The 18,392-nt window shown below is 36.1% G+C and overlaps 1 pseudogene; it reads left to right on the top strand.

Moving 5' to 3' along the window:
- The first annotated feature begins 4,069 nt into the window (after window positions 1–4,069).
- Window positions 4,070–9,049, top strand: LOC110442872 (annotated as a pseudogene).
- Window positions 9,050–18,392: the final 9,343 nt, after the last annotated feature.

Genomic DNA, 18,392 nt, shown 5'->3' on the forward strand with positions numbered 1-18,392 from the left:
ACGTCCTATTAACAGCTAAGGTCATTTAAGGACGGCCTCCCCTGTGTGCAAGATGCATGTGTGTAGTGTATGTGTGTGTATTTTGGGAGGCTGCGATATGTTCGTGTTCGTCTCCTTGTGATAGCGCGGAACTGATACCGACTTTATAGTGCTACCTCACTGAGGCATACTGCCGAAGACACCCAGCAGGACGCCCCATCCGGTCACATTATACTGACAACGTGCGAACCAGTCATCCCACTCCTAATTTGCTGAGCGTTAAGCAGGAGTAGAAACTACCATTTTTAAAGACTTTGGTATGTCTCGGCCAGGGGACAGAACCCAAAGCCTTCCTCACAAGGGCGAACGCTCAACAAATGGCCAAAAGTGAGGCATTGTCAAGGGAGACATTAGGAAGAAGAAAGTTATTTAGAAAGGAGAGAAGAGATAAGGTCCCAAATTTAGTCGCCTCTTACGATCATGCAATTGGGGGCAGCAGGTACAATTCTTACGCCCTACCTGCAGGGACATGGACAATAAGACTAACCGTACATCGCCCGAGGTGTTCACCTATCCACTCCAGGTGAAATTTTCACACCTCGCTTCACCCCAGTCAGTGGAAAACAATAGATCGACCATCGCTCGATGGTCATATAATTTAGTCTAGACAAACATGTGTGGTAGTTAATGGCAATATACGATGGAAATAATTAGGCCTACCGACATTTTATAACACAAATTCTGAAAAGAACGCATTAAATAAATATTCAAGGTTACCTTGACACATCGTGTGAAAAATATCATGCCGATTTTAATGTAAATATTACTCCAGAAGGAAGACGTGTATTGAAATCATTTAAGCCACAGATTGTCTGTTGCATTAGAAGTGTATTACCCCGCGTCTCCGTTGAAAAAGTTTTAAAATCGGGGGCATGCCGTCCTGACAGCATGGTGGCTGAAATCAATCCAAAGTTAACGTTATTGTCGTAAACAACTGACGGCGACTGCTTTATTTAAACAATAAACCATTTTCGTTGAATAGAATATTTAGTGTGTTTTTTGTTTTCGTTTCTATACAAGTTGATTTCACCGTACTATTACCACTTTCGTCTTTGTAAAAAAAAATGACCCATCATTCTTTGCATCGTTCACATAAATGATCCCATCTGTCAAGTGACCTTAATATTTGGCTAGCCAACTGGAATGCACAAGGTGATATTTGATTGGTCGCTGTTGTGAACTGTGACATGACCTGGTTGGAAATGATACCCAAACCGCCATGATGAGCCCTTCTCACTGATCGTAATTATGGTCATTAAAATGTATCTAATTATGTCTTTCATTAAGAGATATGCACCAGCGTTACTACACAACAAATTACTTTGATATGTTTTTGTAAGCAAGTAAATGTTTAATGTAAAATAAAGCTAAAATGAATTGATGTATGCCGATATGCGAACATGTGTATGTTACAAAATGTATGTGTGATAAGATATTACAAAGAAAACGAACAACAAAATACACCTTTTACGCAGTTTTTTCTTGGTTTTTAATATCGTTGTCTCTGTAAAAAAATGAGTTGGTTTGGTTAAGTATTGTTTAACGTCCTAGCAACAGCTATGGTCATATAAGGACGGCCTTCCATGTGTGCAAGATGCATCCGCGAAGTGTATGCGTGTGTTTTTGGAGGCTGCGTTAATAGGACAAACACAAACCAAATCAAATCTGTCGTTGCAACTTCCCAATCAGGCTGTCTACTGTATCGTCAAAGCATCCTTATAATATTATTTATCACCGAAAAAGGTAAGCTTTAATGTTACTCATATTCCATCGTTGTATTTGTTCTTTCACTTTCAACAGATATTATATTTCCGTTGGTTTATTGCGGACAATTTCATTTCTTTTATTGACTTTTGTGGAAATATATACGTATATATTTTTAGGCCGCTCTTGGCGATAGCCAAGCGGCTTATTAATTCTGTCAAAAGAACGAAATGACGGACCCACTTCCGTTCGGCGGGCGTGAGCATAATTCAGTCTTGCATGCTTCCGCTATATAGTTTCGTTATCGTAAATAGAAAGTAGAATTTCTGACACTTACCTGTGGGTACATAAAGTCTTCTGATACTCTTTTCCAAATAATAATCCATACTTTAAATAATTACTAAAACAAAATGTTTATCTCCGGTGCATTCTACGAGTGTTGGGGTGGTGAAATTCGTGCACTGGGTTTGAGCAACTCGGATTGAGGTCCGAGGAGTATTACGCGTGTGAAACATATGATTCGAGAAAGCACATGTGAAGACTGTCAAGCATTGAAGCTGTCTGTAGAAGGAAGAAGTAAATTATATACTTAAAAACCGTATGAGTGATACAGTATAACCTGAATTTTGATGTTTCAAACGGGAACGTAATATGACATATCGTGCTTAGGTTGATAGCGGTAATGGCTCTGAAAAGAGACGATTCGTGAACCATGTATGCTTATCAAACATTTCTGCAACACAGCATGCTATTTCTGGTGTATCTTTTTATGGAAATGTAACAATTTAAGAACATGACACAACTGCCGCTGCTGTTTGACAAGAATTTGCGCCATGTCAAAATATTCTCAAATCCGGTGTAAGGGAAATAACTCTTACGTTGGTAAAGTCGCATTGAGAAATATAATTCAAATGTATTCTGAGAACATTTGTGAGATTTTGTATATTCAATGACAGTAAATAAAATCACTACATACACTAATAATAATTATTAATATGAATAAAAAATAAATAAAAGTAAAAGGAGTACAATGTCTCTTTTCTTTTCTCCATGCATGTTTTTCCCACTACTGTTAATTATCCTTCATTTCACAAGCACAAAATGCACCTATTCTTTACTATACATTAACCGATTGCCATTCTGCATGTTAATGCTCATGTCACATCACTGGAGGATGCTAATTAAAAGGAAAATTACAACAATGCGTCACACTTAAAGAGGGTGAAAAAAGAGGAGAGGGGGGAATGTGTTTAAGGCATCATTTAAGAGGTGATTGATTTTTGAAATTCCAAAGGCAACATGATCACATGACCTGCTTTTCAATTAGCAGAATACAGAACATATATCAGGTCTTTTTAGTAGATTTTGACGCTCAACGTGTTACTAAATCAATTAAATTTAAAGTGGTGAGCGGCTTTAATGTCACACTGACATAATTCTAGTTTATTATATTTTTATTTGACATTTACCTTTTCAATACCCATGTCCATATTCTTCAACTGATCAAATGAAAAAGCCGAAGAAGGGCCGCAACGTGATTGCACTGTTGCTATATATATATCCTTGTAATCTCGGACAAGCATGTAAATTCGTATCCTTTCAATTATGTCTAGCGTTTGTTGTTTTTTGTCACTGATTTCATCGTTTGTGTGACTATGACAAAACCGGAAACGGATTCTAAAGAGGGCGAAAATAGAAAACGGATCGGATGCCGGTAAAATCGGTTTTTTCCCTGACAACCACGTGATACATAATCTTCAGCCCGGAAAATTTCAAGGATAACGTGTTAAGTGTAAAACATCCTAGGAGTGAAATAAGGCAAGTTTTAAGGGCATTATATTTGTAGTATGTGATTCTTTTGTTAAATATGTTTTTATTTATTATTCTAACACATAAAAAAAAATATGTACAAAATATAAGAAAAAATACAAATAATACACTGTCCGAGTTTAAATGACACAATTGATATGTGGTCAGTTAATTTCGGACACACTTCTAGACCAGACGTTAAACAATGCTGAAGGTATATAGTTGTTAATTTGACAATTTAAAAACAAATTGAAACATTAGGGATCGTCCAATAAACATATATATATATCAAATGCATTGTTAATCTATAATATATATATGTAGATTATACAGAACATATATAAATACATGTTTGGTGAATGATAAGTGAGGAGCACAATCTTAATGATTTTTATATCATTTTTTTTTCATTTTTTAGATGCCAAGAAAAAATAAAACAAAACACAGAAGGGGACCAGAACTCAAATATGATGGGTCATATTTAGAACATGCTGTAAAATCTGTGAAGAGCGGGGCCATGTCTATTAGGAAGGCAGCGGGAACATTTGGCGTCCCAAAATCTACCCTGTATGACAGAATTACAGAAAAATCCGCCATAGATGCTCACCCGGTACAAAAACCTGCCCTTTCAGAGACTATAGAGAATAAAATTGTTGAACCTGTAAAAGAGGCGTCCCGGCAGAGAATTGGAATAAGTAGGAAACAACTGCTGGTGAGAACCGGTGATCTGTGCAAGCTTTTTAGAGTAACGCCGTTTAAAAAGACTACACCTCCAAAACAGTGGTGGGAAGGACTTAAAAAAAAGACACCCTGAATTGACCATTTGAAAACCGGAAAAGTTGGCTTCTACTAGAGCAGAAGTACATAAATGATTTAGGCAATGTACTGGATCGACTTAACATAAAGAACCGACCCGCCCAAATAAGGAATTGCGACGAAACCGGACGAAATTTTGAACACAGCCCTGTGCGGGTAATAGCAGAAAAGTGCGCGCGTAATGTTGTGGGGAGGACGACAAATAACAGGACAAACATCACCAGTAATGGCATGTGTCAATGCCGAGGGTAGATATATGCCACCAATGTTTATAGCCAAGGGGAAAACCTCTGCCTCCGTCCATGGCACATTTTGGACCACTGAATAGAACATATGCGCCTTCCTCCAAAGGTTGTTAAAGGGGAAACCACAAATAAACAAGAGGCCCAATGGGCCTAAATCGCTCACCTGGTATTAATCTCACACTTGTAATCTTAAAAGAGGACTAAAATACAGCTACAGGCAGAATATCAGTGTTTGATTCATGGGAACCTATTAAAAGATTTAAACATATGACGCGTGTGACCTTGATTGTCGAACAGGGATATTAGGTTGAACAGAGTTTAAAGTCTTCCAACCCAGCATGCTTTTGGCAAAATATCATAACCCTGGACCTACTGGTTATACAGAACAAGACATTTAAAGATTTAAACATATATTGACCACTGTGACCCGGAAAATGGACGAAGGTCATTCATTTGAACAAACTTGGTAGCCCTTAATCACAGCATGCTACTGGCCAAATATCGTAACCCTGTGCCTCTTAGTTATTCAAAAGAAGTTGTTTAAAGGTTTTTAACATATTTGACCCCTGTGACCTTGAATATAAGTCAAGGTCATTCATTTGAACAAACTAGGTGTCCCTTTTTTCCAGCATGCTACTGGCCAAATACCTTAACCCTAGGCCTCTTAGTTATTCAGAAGAAGTTGTTTAAAGGTTTCTAACATATTTGACCCCTGTGACCTTGAATATAAGTCAAGGTCATTCATTTGAACAAATCTGGTAGCCCGTTATCCCAGCAAGCTACTGGCCAAATATCATTAGCCTAGGCCTCTTAGTTATTCAGGAGAAGTTGTATCAAGATTTTTTAAGACAATTGACCACTGTGACCTTGAAAAAAGAAGGTCATTTATTTGAACAAACTTGGTAGCCCTTCATCCTAGTTTTCTTCTGGCCAAATATCATCACCCTAGGCCTTTTGGTTATTAAGAAGAAGTTGTTTTTAAGTAAAATATTGATGCCGGACGCCAGACGACGGACAGATGGACGACGATCGCTGCACCATGGTATAGTATAAGCTCACTTGGCCCTTCAGGCCAGGTGAGCTAAAAACGAAACGAAACACGTCACATCGTCTCCTGACAAGTGACGATATTTTAAAGGAAAAACAGAGCGTTCAGGAAAAGAAAGAAGAATAAGAGAGCAAGAAAATCGCAAGAGAGCAGAAGATTTTTTTTAAAAAAAAAGACCCATGTAATGTGAAATAATATTTCAGTATTCAATTGAGTAGTTCCGTGGTGTGACAATTGTGACGTAGAATTAATACAATTATGAAGATACATATTATAGTAACAATCAACATGTGAAATGTATATATTTTAATGGATTTTGTTTTACTGAGTTCCGCCTTGTAGGAACTGTACACGTTGTTATTGTCATATCCGCGGAACAGTTGTCTTTAAGTGTTGTACTGACCTAACGTGACGCTTTTCCAATTATGACAGTTTTTTAACGATATATAAAAATGTTGATCATATATCTAGACAGTTTCTTTATTATTCACAAAAATACCATGGTTGTTCATTTTCAGGATTATTTTCACTCTAAGTAATTTCTTTTTAAAAATAAAACGCTAAAACTTGAAGCGACATGGTATCCATTGTTTGGTAATGATTACCTAAAATGGTACACCATATAACATTCACAGGCTCTGAATTTGTTTTTTATTTCTACGAGTTGATGTGCAAGTTGCAACAAAATAAATTGCCTTTATTGATAAAAACTGAACTACAATTGTCATATGAAAAAATATTCATCCCCGGTTAATAGGACCAGAAACCAATATTTAAACATGCCTATAATTTTCTGTGTTTTTTTTCTAGCGTGTTTACTTCAAAGTCATCGTGCACATTTAAACACATCACTGAATACAAAACTGACTATTTGGTGGAAATGCTGAATGATAGCAATATTTCATATACAACTTTAATCCCAGAGAGCTTTTCGAATATTGTCTCGTCTTGAACCATATATGATAGCGTGATGTATTGATAAAGTTGTGAAGATTGTAATAGGACCAATTAATCAGTTTGTCTAATTCACTTATTTCAATGGGATTTTTTAAAAAGTTAATTAGTGAGACTTTTTATGCCTACTGTCCGGGTTTATGGTCGTGAGGATTTCCGCCTTTTGGTTTATGTGTTAGACACTGTATCGATCAACCAATGAAAAATTCACACTGCAATGCATCCTACAATAGTAGCATTAGCGAGTTCATTTTTCCACCTTAAACTGAATAATCGCAGCAATCGCCGTTGACGGTTTGAAGACTGAGGTCTCTGAAAAGATTGTCGGCGTAATCGTTGGGAAACATAAACAAAGAGCTGTCAATTTTTCATCAAACTGCGAGAGCTACTTCTTCATCTGTTTATAATTTCTTTGTTTGTCTGTTTGTAAACATACACGAGAAAAAGAGATACGATAGAAATTGGTAAGGTTAAGTTGAAGGTAGGGTTTAAAAACTAAAAACAGCAAAATCGTTTGAGATATTGTTCCGAAACTAAACATCGAAACATCATGGTGCAGACGACAATTTCATGACTTTGCGTGAAAATGACGAGGAAAGTTCAAGTAGTGTAGAACACGATCATCAGTATATTTCTAGCGCTATGCCGTTTACCACTGACATAATAATGGATGGTGGTTTTAATGACCGAGAATTTAAGAAAGTCTAGAGTTGGAGGGAAGGCAGACGAGTGGTTGAGTTGGGGGATCTGGCCGATGCACTGGCAGCCTGTTGTAAATGTGGACTGCCAGTTCAGCTGTCACATGCTACGGATACTTTGGTCTGTCAGCAAAAATTAAGGTAATAAATAATTTTATAATTCCATTAACAACAATCATTATAACACGATTTAAGCACAGGGAATCTTTAAAAATGTCGCAAATACACATGGCTTTACCTCTTTGTAACATGGCAATTTCTTGAAAAAGCTGAATGTACTTTAACTAGTATACATATGAAAAATACTGTAGATTGTCTTGAAGTATGGGATAACCCTACTGCATTTTGAACTTTGTAGCATACACGTCTTTAAAAATCGCCATCCGGGATTCATATGCAAATGAGAAATTTGCGGACGGAAAGTAGTGGTTATACTGTCAGAAATTATTTTGACTGACCAATCAAATGCTGTATTACATCGCAAATGAATTAGAATTAATATTATGTTTATACCGGCACCTCTTTTTAAACATTTCAAATGAAGGCAACACATTTTTATGTTATAGAACACAGATAAGTGCCACAAAGGAGGTTCAAGCTATACAGGAGTGGCATTGAAAAAGACTGCAGAAATCACTGAAATTTCCTCTCCAATCATGCCCCCTAGACAGGCAGCCTGTAGTTAGCTTCCATCATCAGTGAAACTGGTGTTCTTTGACCTTGAGAGTACAGGTTTGGGTAAGTCAGTACATGTAGGCATGGTAAGTTTTACACATGCAAATATAAATATTGATATTTAAAATTTATGTTTAACATATTCAAAATATTCCAATTTATCTTGGACCAAACCATGATGAACAGACTGTCATTATTGTTGTATATATTGTGTCCAAGTCCTACACTACTCACAGGAAATTGGTAAAGTCACAAATCAATTCAAAATGTGTATATAAACAGTTAATTAACGTATACACATCTAACTGATTACTTTACACTATTATTCAGGTGTTATTATATTTCAGCTCGGACCTCACACATTACTCTGGAGAAGATCACTGGAGTACCTTCGTCATTCCTAAGATTCCAATAAGCATGGCTGCATCCACAATAACTGGTATTTCTCTTTCGAATGGAAAGCTGTTTCTCTTTGGAATGGAAAGCTGTTTCTCTTTGGAATGGAAAGCTGTATCACCACAGTAAAGCGGTCAATGCTGTTTCAATATCAAATGCAATTGATTCTCTTCTGGCTTTTATACCGAGGCAAAGTTCACCTGTTTATATTGACATCAAGACATTCGACTGCCCTTTATTACTAAATGCACTAGAAATATGTGGGAAACTTACCAGCGTTTTTGGAAGAGAGTGGAGTACAAGGTTTCCTCGATAGGAAACTTCTCTTTAGAATTGGCAAACCTGGAATGATGTCTTATACACATTAAATCCTATTCAAGAGTGTAACGGGTAAGAACTATGATGCTTTAGCAGATATGCTTGCACTACAGAAAGTGCTGGAAGAAAGTCAATTGGACATCAGCAATGTTTGTTATAAGGATGCAACTTTTTCAGTTCAATATGCCATTGAATTGCCTGAATATTCCAAACGTGTGAGGAAGATCATGCCTTCACTGCAGTCCTTAGTTTGTGGAAAAGTGTTTAATGTAGATATGGCACGTAAAATGGCAGGAAGTACCCTTAACATGTCACATTCGAAACTGACTAGACCAGAGGGGGGCTAGACGGTGTTCAGAAAGTATTTTCTGAACCCGGAGGAGGTGTTCATGTCACAAAGTCCAGAGAAAATATTAAGGCTGTCTCCAAATATTTGATAGGAATTCAGAATGAGTCCTAAAAACTAAATCGGTTATTTGATCCCTGGAAAAATGCATTATTTTAAAAATAATGTTCAGTACTCATTTAGAAAAATCCTACCCAAAAATTACTGAGTAATGTGAATATTCAGGTTTGAAATACATGTATCTGTAGAGACATGTACACTATGTTACTAATTTGACAATTGATGAAAATAATACATAACAGGTATGACAGTTTACTTCGTGATGTCTACATTAATTATGTAATCATTGATTGAATTGGTATATGGTACATTTATGTATAGCCTTTCAAACCTGACATAACATTTACACATTTGCTGTTGTCCATTTCTTGGTAAACATCAAGAAAACAATGACTGAGGAGAATGCAGCAGATTACATTATCTGATGTTATAGATACAAATCATTGATATTGTTGTATTTTTTCAGGTTATGATTCTGTTAGTTATGAAACAATCTGTCATTACACTGTGCTATCTTTACTTCATCCACTGCATATAAAGTATCCTATATGTATGAATTCCAATTATAATTAGAAGATATCGAGTTATCTTTTAATATTAAAAGAAAGAAAAAAAACCACTTAATCAATATGTGTCGAATTGTCATTGCCATAGAAAGTGATATGCTAAGGGAGGTAATTTTTAATAAAATTTCATTAAAAACGAATTAATGAAGAAATACATTGATTATTTTGGATAATACTATCAAATGTTTCCGGTACAAGATTTCGGAACAAAACAGAATACTTGCATCCATTTTATTTTTATTTTTTATGAATCTTGAGGGATTTTTCTGAAAATTAGACAGGGGAAGTAACTCTTGTTGACAATAACTTTTTTTAATGCAGTGACCTATCTTTTTCTTTTAAAAATTTGTATAAGTTCGGTAAGCACTACATACTGGCAAAGTATGAAAAAATGTTTTAGGTGCTCAAATATATTAATTTTGTAATGAATTTTGTGGTTTTGACAGAAAAATAGATTTTAGAGTTTTAAGAATAAAATATTAGTTTGAACGTTTGAATTTAAGCTTTGTTATATTTTTAAAAGAAAACAGAAATAGAAAAAACAAAATTAAATAGAAAAAAAATGGAAGTTACATAATATTTTTGTAAAATCATTGATACTTTAAACTAAATAACGCTTAAAACATGCTTCACCTTCAAGAATTGCTCAAATGACTACTGATTTTCAATGGACTATTCTGAAAAAAGGAGCACACGGATATATCTTTTTTATGCATTTTATGGCATGCCACTAAGTCTTCTTTCAAAAAAATAATATGAGAATTTTTTTTTAACACAGGAATGTTATGACTTCGCGGAGGAGTATATCATTTTTAACATGCACTGTCAGCTTTAAGTTGAACATTTAAAATGTTAACGGACGAAGACGGATAGCAATAGGTCACTTAAGCTTAACCTCTGGTGACCTACAAAATAACCACAGACGTGTATTATTAATATTGATCTCTATGATTCATCGAGCAATTGGTGAAAATTTCCATCTTTAACCCACTGATTCAAATTCGAAAAGATTTTTATGTATTCTGCAACCCTTATCAGACATATTCATAAGCATATTCATTTACCTAGATGGTAAAAATGTACGAGATGACTATTGAATCAATAACTGGTGTAAAGTTCAGCTACGCTAGTCAAAGATTGGCAAATTTACCAGTCATTTGTCTGTTGAAAGTGACGGAGTACACATGCTAAATACTCATCAAAATGTAACATATAAACTTATCATTATGCTATAGGAACCTACATTTATCTATTTACCGTTAAACGTATTTTTTTTAATTAATTTTAAAATATTTCTTTCCTCTTTTTATATGTAACCGTGGGATGTGGCAAACATTTCTGAAATGATTTCTTAAACTCCCAACTGGTAGCATCTGTCTTTGGATGTTACAACAGATACTGGAGAAATACCTTATGGCCATCAAGCTCAAAAATCTACAAAACGGTGTTAAATCCTCAGAGGGCTTCGGGACGCTTTCCCCATGGAGCTGAGAAACATCATCTGAGGGCTTGATGATGCTTTTCCTCTGAGGACTGAGAGACCTCATTTGAAGGTCGGAAGTCGCTTTCATCTGGGGCCTGAGGGACATCATCTACATATTTTGGGACACGTTCCTCTTGTAGCTGAGGGACATCCACTGAGGGCTTGAGGACGCTTTCCTATGAGGGATGAGAGACATCCTCTGAAGGTCGGGGTACGCTTTTCTCTGGTGCTTCAGGACATCCTCTGAGAGATGATGGACTCTTCCTCTTGGGGTCCAAGAGAATCCTCTGATGGCTTTAGGCTATCATCTGAGAGACGGGGCCGCTTTCTCTTGGGACTGGAACATCCTCTGAAGGTCGGGGCCTCTTTTTTGTAAGAATATCATCCGAGGACCGGAGGGTAATGTCCTCTCGATGCTTTGGGACTTCCTTCTGAGGGATCATCTGCCTAACTGGTTTCAAAGATGGACTGAAACAATAATGCATCGAGTATCTAGAAAGGGTACATGAAAATAGCATAGCATGAATTTTTGCTCCACTGTAAAGTATCATACATAGGAATGTAATGATTTCAATTCTAAATAGATTCATTCACCGCTGGGGATCAGGAGAGCAGGCACTTTTGCTGCAGATGCAACTTTTGATAATGAATTAGATACCAATCCAAATATTTTTTGTTTTATTATGTCTATTCTATGCAAAGGTCATCCTCAACCGAAAGATTTCGTGTTTCAGGGAAACAAGCTTAAGGTCACAGTCAAAGTCACCAATACTATTCAGAGAAAATTTTATTTTTTTCATAAAATAGCTATTTCACATCGGTGGCACTGATCCATTTTATAGTTATCATAATTGTTTTATGTGGTCCATTATATAAATATTTATAAATTAGATTCACAGATATGAAGTAATTGGAAATGTTAAAACAAGTTTATCTGGCTAAACTATGATTTTAAATGGATAGGACGTCTGGTTTTGGCCTACCGCATCAAAGGTCAATGATGATATTGAATAAAAACTGGTCTCCATCAAGTCATACCTCATCGCAAAATAGGAAACACTAATTCTGATCGAAATTGAAACTATCTGTTGTACAGTTAAAACTATGATACTACCATTTTCAAAGTATGTAGTTCACGATTAACTATAGCATTTCATGTCTTTAAAACATTAGCCAGCAACACAAGAAAGAATGGAAATATATTTTTTACAATATATATATATATATATATATAATAGAAAACAATATACAGAAATAACAATAATTACAGTCACAATTTAGAGCAATAAGTCTGAAGCTAAATTGTAAACTACCATGAATGGGTTAGCAGTATAAATCACATTTTTAGGTTTGATAGTAACAGGTTTACCAGTGACATTGCATACATTTACTAGAATTTTGACACTTGACACACTGTTGTGAACCTTAATGACACGAGGGCAAACCGTATATTTCAGGTCAGAATGGATGGTATTTTCTGTAGCAAGATTAGTAATGTGTGGGTCTAGTCCCCTAGCTATGCCAGTAATAACCATTGACTCATATGGAGCCAAAGTAACGGGTTTCCTGCTGAAGGTGTTCACTGAGTAGGAACAAGTTATACTGGACACAGCTATTTCCCATTCTGAGGGCAGACAAAAGTCTTCTGAAGCTAAAGATTTTACAACACATATTACGTTGGTGCCCAGCAATGCTGGACACTGTCTGTTGAAATCTGTTTCTGGCACGACGACTAATAAAACATCAAAACTAGCATGACGCAAAAACGGTAAAGGCACAGTGCATTCTATATAGCCTAAATTATTCAAAAGTGAATAGTAAACAATTAGCTACCTTGACCTCCAATTCCAAAGGCTGAAGTTCTCGTAGTGGAGGTTTGTCTGATACAAGAGATCCCAAACGGATCTTGGCGCCCACCTTTGTACCACCTTCATTAGTTCTTTGTCAGTTCGATCTTTTCTCTTCTTTCCTCTCTTCTGTTTGATCGAGTCATGTTAACAGTAAATGCCCCTTGAGGTAACTTTTGATCTAAACTTAATACTGATGTGTATGAAAGCCAACCTTCAAAGTGAGTTTCACATATTTACTAGTACAGTACTTAATGTGAAAGAAATAGAATCGATCATTGCAATATGAGAAAGATCTGTTTAGTTCTTCTTTTAATCCATTTTGTTTTTATGATCAGTCTCAAAATATAACATACACATCGAGGGATCAAGGGGAACCTACATTTAAAATTTGAGAAAGATCCCTTTGGTACTTCTTGAGAAATAGCGATAACAAACTTTCACTATCAAAATCCAAGATGGCTGCCTGTCGGCCATGTTGTTTATCTGATCAGTCTCATAAGTTGCCCTGCACAGCTAATGACCAAAGGGAACCTACATCTAAAATTTGAGAAAGATCCCTGTGGTACTTCTTGAGAAATAGCGATAACAATAATTGTTTACGGACGACGGACAACGGACGCAGGGGGATTTGAATAGCCCACCATCAGGTGATGGTGGGCTTAAAATGTCACAGATAATTTGGAAATCATGGAACCACTGTCTATCAGACCTTTGACCTCTTGACCTTGAATGTTAATAAGGGCCTCGTTAGAGGGACCTAGAAGTCTATCTAATAATTTAGGACTATGGCCATTTGCCTCCTGACCGGCCTCTGTATGGCCACCTGCAGAGACCGCTAATCTTTTGGGTCAGTCTTTTGGTCATGACCTTTGTCATTTTTAATATGACCTATGAAGCATTGACCCTTGACTTTCCATCTATAACCTGACTTTGACATCTGTTCATCCTTTTTAGATGTGGCTTCACCAAGTTTGGATAGAAGAGCGTCAAATTTGGCCTCAATACTAGAGTTGATTTGAGCTTTTTCTCAAAATCCTTCCTTATCTCTGTTACTGTTAGTTTTGCCTGTCCACTGTTTGGAGACACAAAAGTGACCAAAATGAATCTGCTACATCATTGCAACATTTGGAATCTTTATCTTTCTGCTACTAACTACCTATTATTTCCTAGTGCCTTGCACCTCACTTTTGGTTTGAATCACTCAGACGAGGAAGGCAATGGGTTCTGTCCCTAGACCGGGACATACCAACGTCCTTACCAACGGTAGTTGTTATGAACTGCTTAACGTTCAGCATTAAGAGGATTGACAACACATGGTTCGTCCGTTGTCAGTATGATATGACCGGATGGAATGCTGTGTTTGGTGCTTTCGGCATTGCGTTTAAGTGAGATCGCACTATAAAGCCGGCTTGTTTGTTTTTGTTTTGTTTAACGGCCCATCAACAATGCGAGTCATTTATCGCCAACACTACTGTATAAAGAGACATTCACGAAAATAAACACATCAAACAAACACTTAAAATATGGATTAAAGAAATGCATCAAGATCGGAACACATTTGCTGCACAATATATCATATTTTTTCATAAAGATCAAAAGAGTGTTAATAGTCATATTAATTGCACAGACACTGTATCGAATACTCTTTTCATAGACGGTACATCATGAAATATTTCAGGTATTTGTTTGAAATAATGTGCATTCAATGATAAATTGTTTGACTGTAAATAGTTGATCGCATCCATCACAATAAGACTGGTCTATGGCCTATGCGTAGTCGCTAGAGGGCAATTTTCTCTCTGCGGTTTGCTCTACTTGTTGCACATTAACCCACATTATGTTGAATTACAAATAACTTTCTGTTTAAATTTTCAGACCATTTATTTTGCTAATTCGTTTTCATAAAATTTGTTATACAAGGTTTAAAATCGGATAAATACAGTTCAATATCTTTTGGTTGTAGGTTGAGGGCTGCATTAACAGCTTTATCTACCTTCTCATAACCGTTTATTCCGACATGACCTGGTATCCAAATTAAGATCAGGTGGTAAAACAATGAAATTGTGTTAATACGAAGGGCGATGTTTTTGTATGACAATGTTGTTCAAATTCCGATTATTAGTACTTTGTTATAGTGACAAAGAGTCGGAATATGTTATTACATTGGTATTTTTTTTCTTTTTTTTTTCAAATTCATCCAAAGCCAATTCAACGGCCGAAGCTTCAGCTGTAAAAAAAGATGCATTATTTGGTAATCGGCAGGAACTGCTGCTGCGACTTTTTACTCAGAAAAAGCGTTCTTGTACTGAACCGGGAGAGTGCGAGATTTTTCATTTTTGTGTAATTCTAAATTAACTTGTGGCAGTCCATGGTAGAATATCTGGTTTTATAATAATTTCGATTAATGATCGGTCTAAGTCTGAATTTCCAGTAGTTTTTGAAGTCGTATTCCAAAAGACGGGATCAATTTCTCATTTCGTTTGAAAATCTGTGTATACTTTGAATAAAATACTGATTGGCAAGCTAGTTTTTTTAAATTTAATTTTAGCTGGTTAGCAAACAGTTGACATAATTTTGTTCTTCCATCACTAAGTGACGGTTCGTTTGCTTCAACCTTAGAGGCTTGCGGCTGGTGATGTACGAAACACACATAAAACGAGACGAAGCCCCTGATGATGAACTGGGTCAAGCATCTGCAAATATGACTTGCGGGCTGACCTATACATAATGGAACCATAGTCAAGCTTTGAACGAACAAGTGATCTATATAGACGCAGCAGCACATCACGGTCAGATATATATCCGCGCTATCACAAGGAAGCAAGCACACCAACATACCACGCAATCACACAATCACTTCACCCATGGAGGCACGTCCTCAGCTGTTCATATGACGTTAAACAAAATTAAAACAAACCAAACTTTACTAATTACAAAGGCACAGGCTGTTGTTAAAATGAAGTTTTAAACACTGCTTGACATACCTAAATACAACTGGTGAAAATGATAAAACTACACCTCTATATTATTCATGTCATGTAATAAATACAACGAAATGTGTTGGAGAGGGCATTTCTAAGTTGAGATAAGTTGCCTAATCCTTTTTGTTGAATGACAAATATAATATGTTTAAATCAAAAATATTAAGCTATTAATTTTAATAACCTGAAAATAGCTGCAACATAATTATTTCATGACTATAACCTATGGCCGGTTCGATTTGTAATCTTCTGCTCTGGAAGGAAGACATTGCACTTACCCGGATGTTACTTCCTAATCGAACACACTCCTTCCTAAAGCAGAAATATCAATATGGCGACGAATGTGGTACCACTTCTAACGTTAATGTTTGAAATGATGGAAGAGGATGAAATGGAAGAAGATGATCATGATAACTTTTTAGTAGTAGCGACGGGTGCATGTACTAAGATGTAAGATATGATTATATATATTAAGAATGCAATAGATTTGTTGACACTGCAAATGCTAGTAATTTTGTAACAAAGGTAGACAACTCTCTAGACTACTCAATAATCTGCACAAATGTGAAAGTTTGCTGAACATATCTTTTACCCTTTAATAAAAATCGACACCATTTTCATTTGAATCATATCAAATGAAAACAATGAACAATACAATATTGAGTATTTGAATATCGTTTAAGCATATATATGCAACTTATTGGCACAGGGGGCTAACTCAATGTGTGAGACAATTTTAATTTGATTTCATAAGTTGAACTGATCACCATACTCAGTGTTTTTTCGTGTTAAATACAATTAGAAAAAAAAATCTCAAAAAATCGAGTGACTAGAATTTTTTATAGTAATAGTAACGGTCATCTGTGAGTATGGTGATTCGTTCAACTTATGAAATCAAATTTATTTCAGAAATAATTGTCATATCATTGAGTTAGCCCCCTGTGCTTATTGGTTGGGGCGTTTTAAAATGTTATGTCTGCGACATTGATGTGGTGTTCAAGGTGCATAATTGTATCAGTGTGACACAGAATTAATGAAATGAAAATTGCTTCATACATGTACAATCATCTAAGTGTACAATTTGTATTTTAACAGTTTCTTGGTTTTTATCTTCCAGGAGGAGAACCAAAAGATATCGCATTCAAGACTATGTACAAAATACAGTGCCATTGTATTCACTGGACGTCTTCAAAACGTTTTTCCGCGTTTCACGATCAACATTTGAAGTTATATTGGAAAATATTAGCACTATTGATGACCTCAAACAACGTAATCCAAATGCAGGGAGACCTCAAATTCTGTTAAGTAAAGATCTTTTAATGACTCTCTGGTATGTTGGATCACTTGAAACAGTCGGATCTATTTCTGATAGATTTGATGTGTCAGAATCAACTTTTCATCAACATAACAGAAGAATGATAGATGCTTTTGCAGAACATCTTATGAAAAAGTTAATTCAATGGCCAAATACAGAATCTGCAACTGTGAGCAGTAGGTTTGAACAGAAAAAGGGATTTCCTGATGTGATAGGAGCTATTGATGGCACTCATATTCGTATCAAATCTCCAACAAGTGAACATGCCGCAGACTACCTGAACAGAAAGAGATACCATTCAGTTATTCTTCAAGCTGTTTGTAGAGAAGATAGGAGATTTACTGATGTATATGCCGGATGGCCAGGAAGGGTCCATGATGCTAGAGTATTTCGGAACTCTCCCCTTTTTCTCAAGGGTCAAACATTATGTGGACAGTGTCACTTGCTGGGGGATGGAGCATACCCATGCAAAAAGTGGTTGATGACCCCTTATCGTGATACAGGAAATTTGACAAGAAATCAGGTGAAGTACAATAAAGCACTATCAGGAACAAGGGTGTTAATTGAAAACACCTTTGGTATACTAAAGGGACGATTCCGACGCCTACAATTCATAGAAATGACAGATGTCTCGTACATCTCTAAACTCATTGGACTAGCCTGTGTATTGCACAACATGTGCATTGTACAAGGTGACGAGTTGGATGAAAATTTCAACAACAATGCTCCGCTGATTCCCGAAGATAATCCTATGCCAGAAACAGATGCAGAAGGGAAACTAAAACGCATCTTATTGACACAACAAATTGCAAATTTGTAAATGTGAAAGAAAAAGGAATAAATAGCCATGAACATATGAATAGATTCTGAGACTTAAATATTATATGCCTGTCAAAAATTTGCTTGGATGTATTATGTTATAAGGGTGTCTGTCCTGCATCCGTCTGTCCAGTTTGTTTTCAACACAATAACTCAAGTAAATATTGTTCAGTTTTGATTGAAACTTGGTATGACTAAAATCTGCACATATTTAATTAGCATAGAATGCTCTGAATGGTTGATAGTTTTAGCGCAATAACTTTTGCTAAT

The sequence above is a fragment of the Mizuhopecten yessoensis genome, unplaced genomic scaffold, assembly GCF_002113885.1.
Source record: "Mizuhopecten yessoensis strain PY_sf001 unplaced genomic scaffold, ASM211388v2 scaffold716307, whole genome shotgun sequence".
In the NCBI taxonomy this organism is placed as follows: domain Eukaryota; kingdom Metazoa; phylum Mollusca; class Bivalvia; order Pectinida; family Pectinidae; genus Mizuhopecten; species Mizuhopecten yessoensis.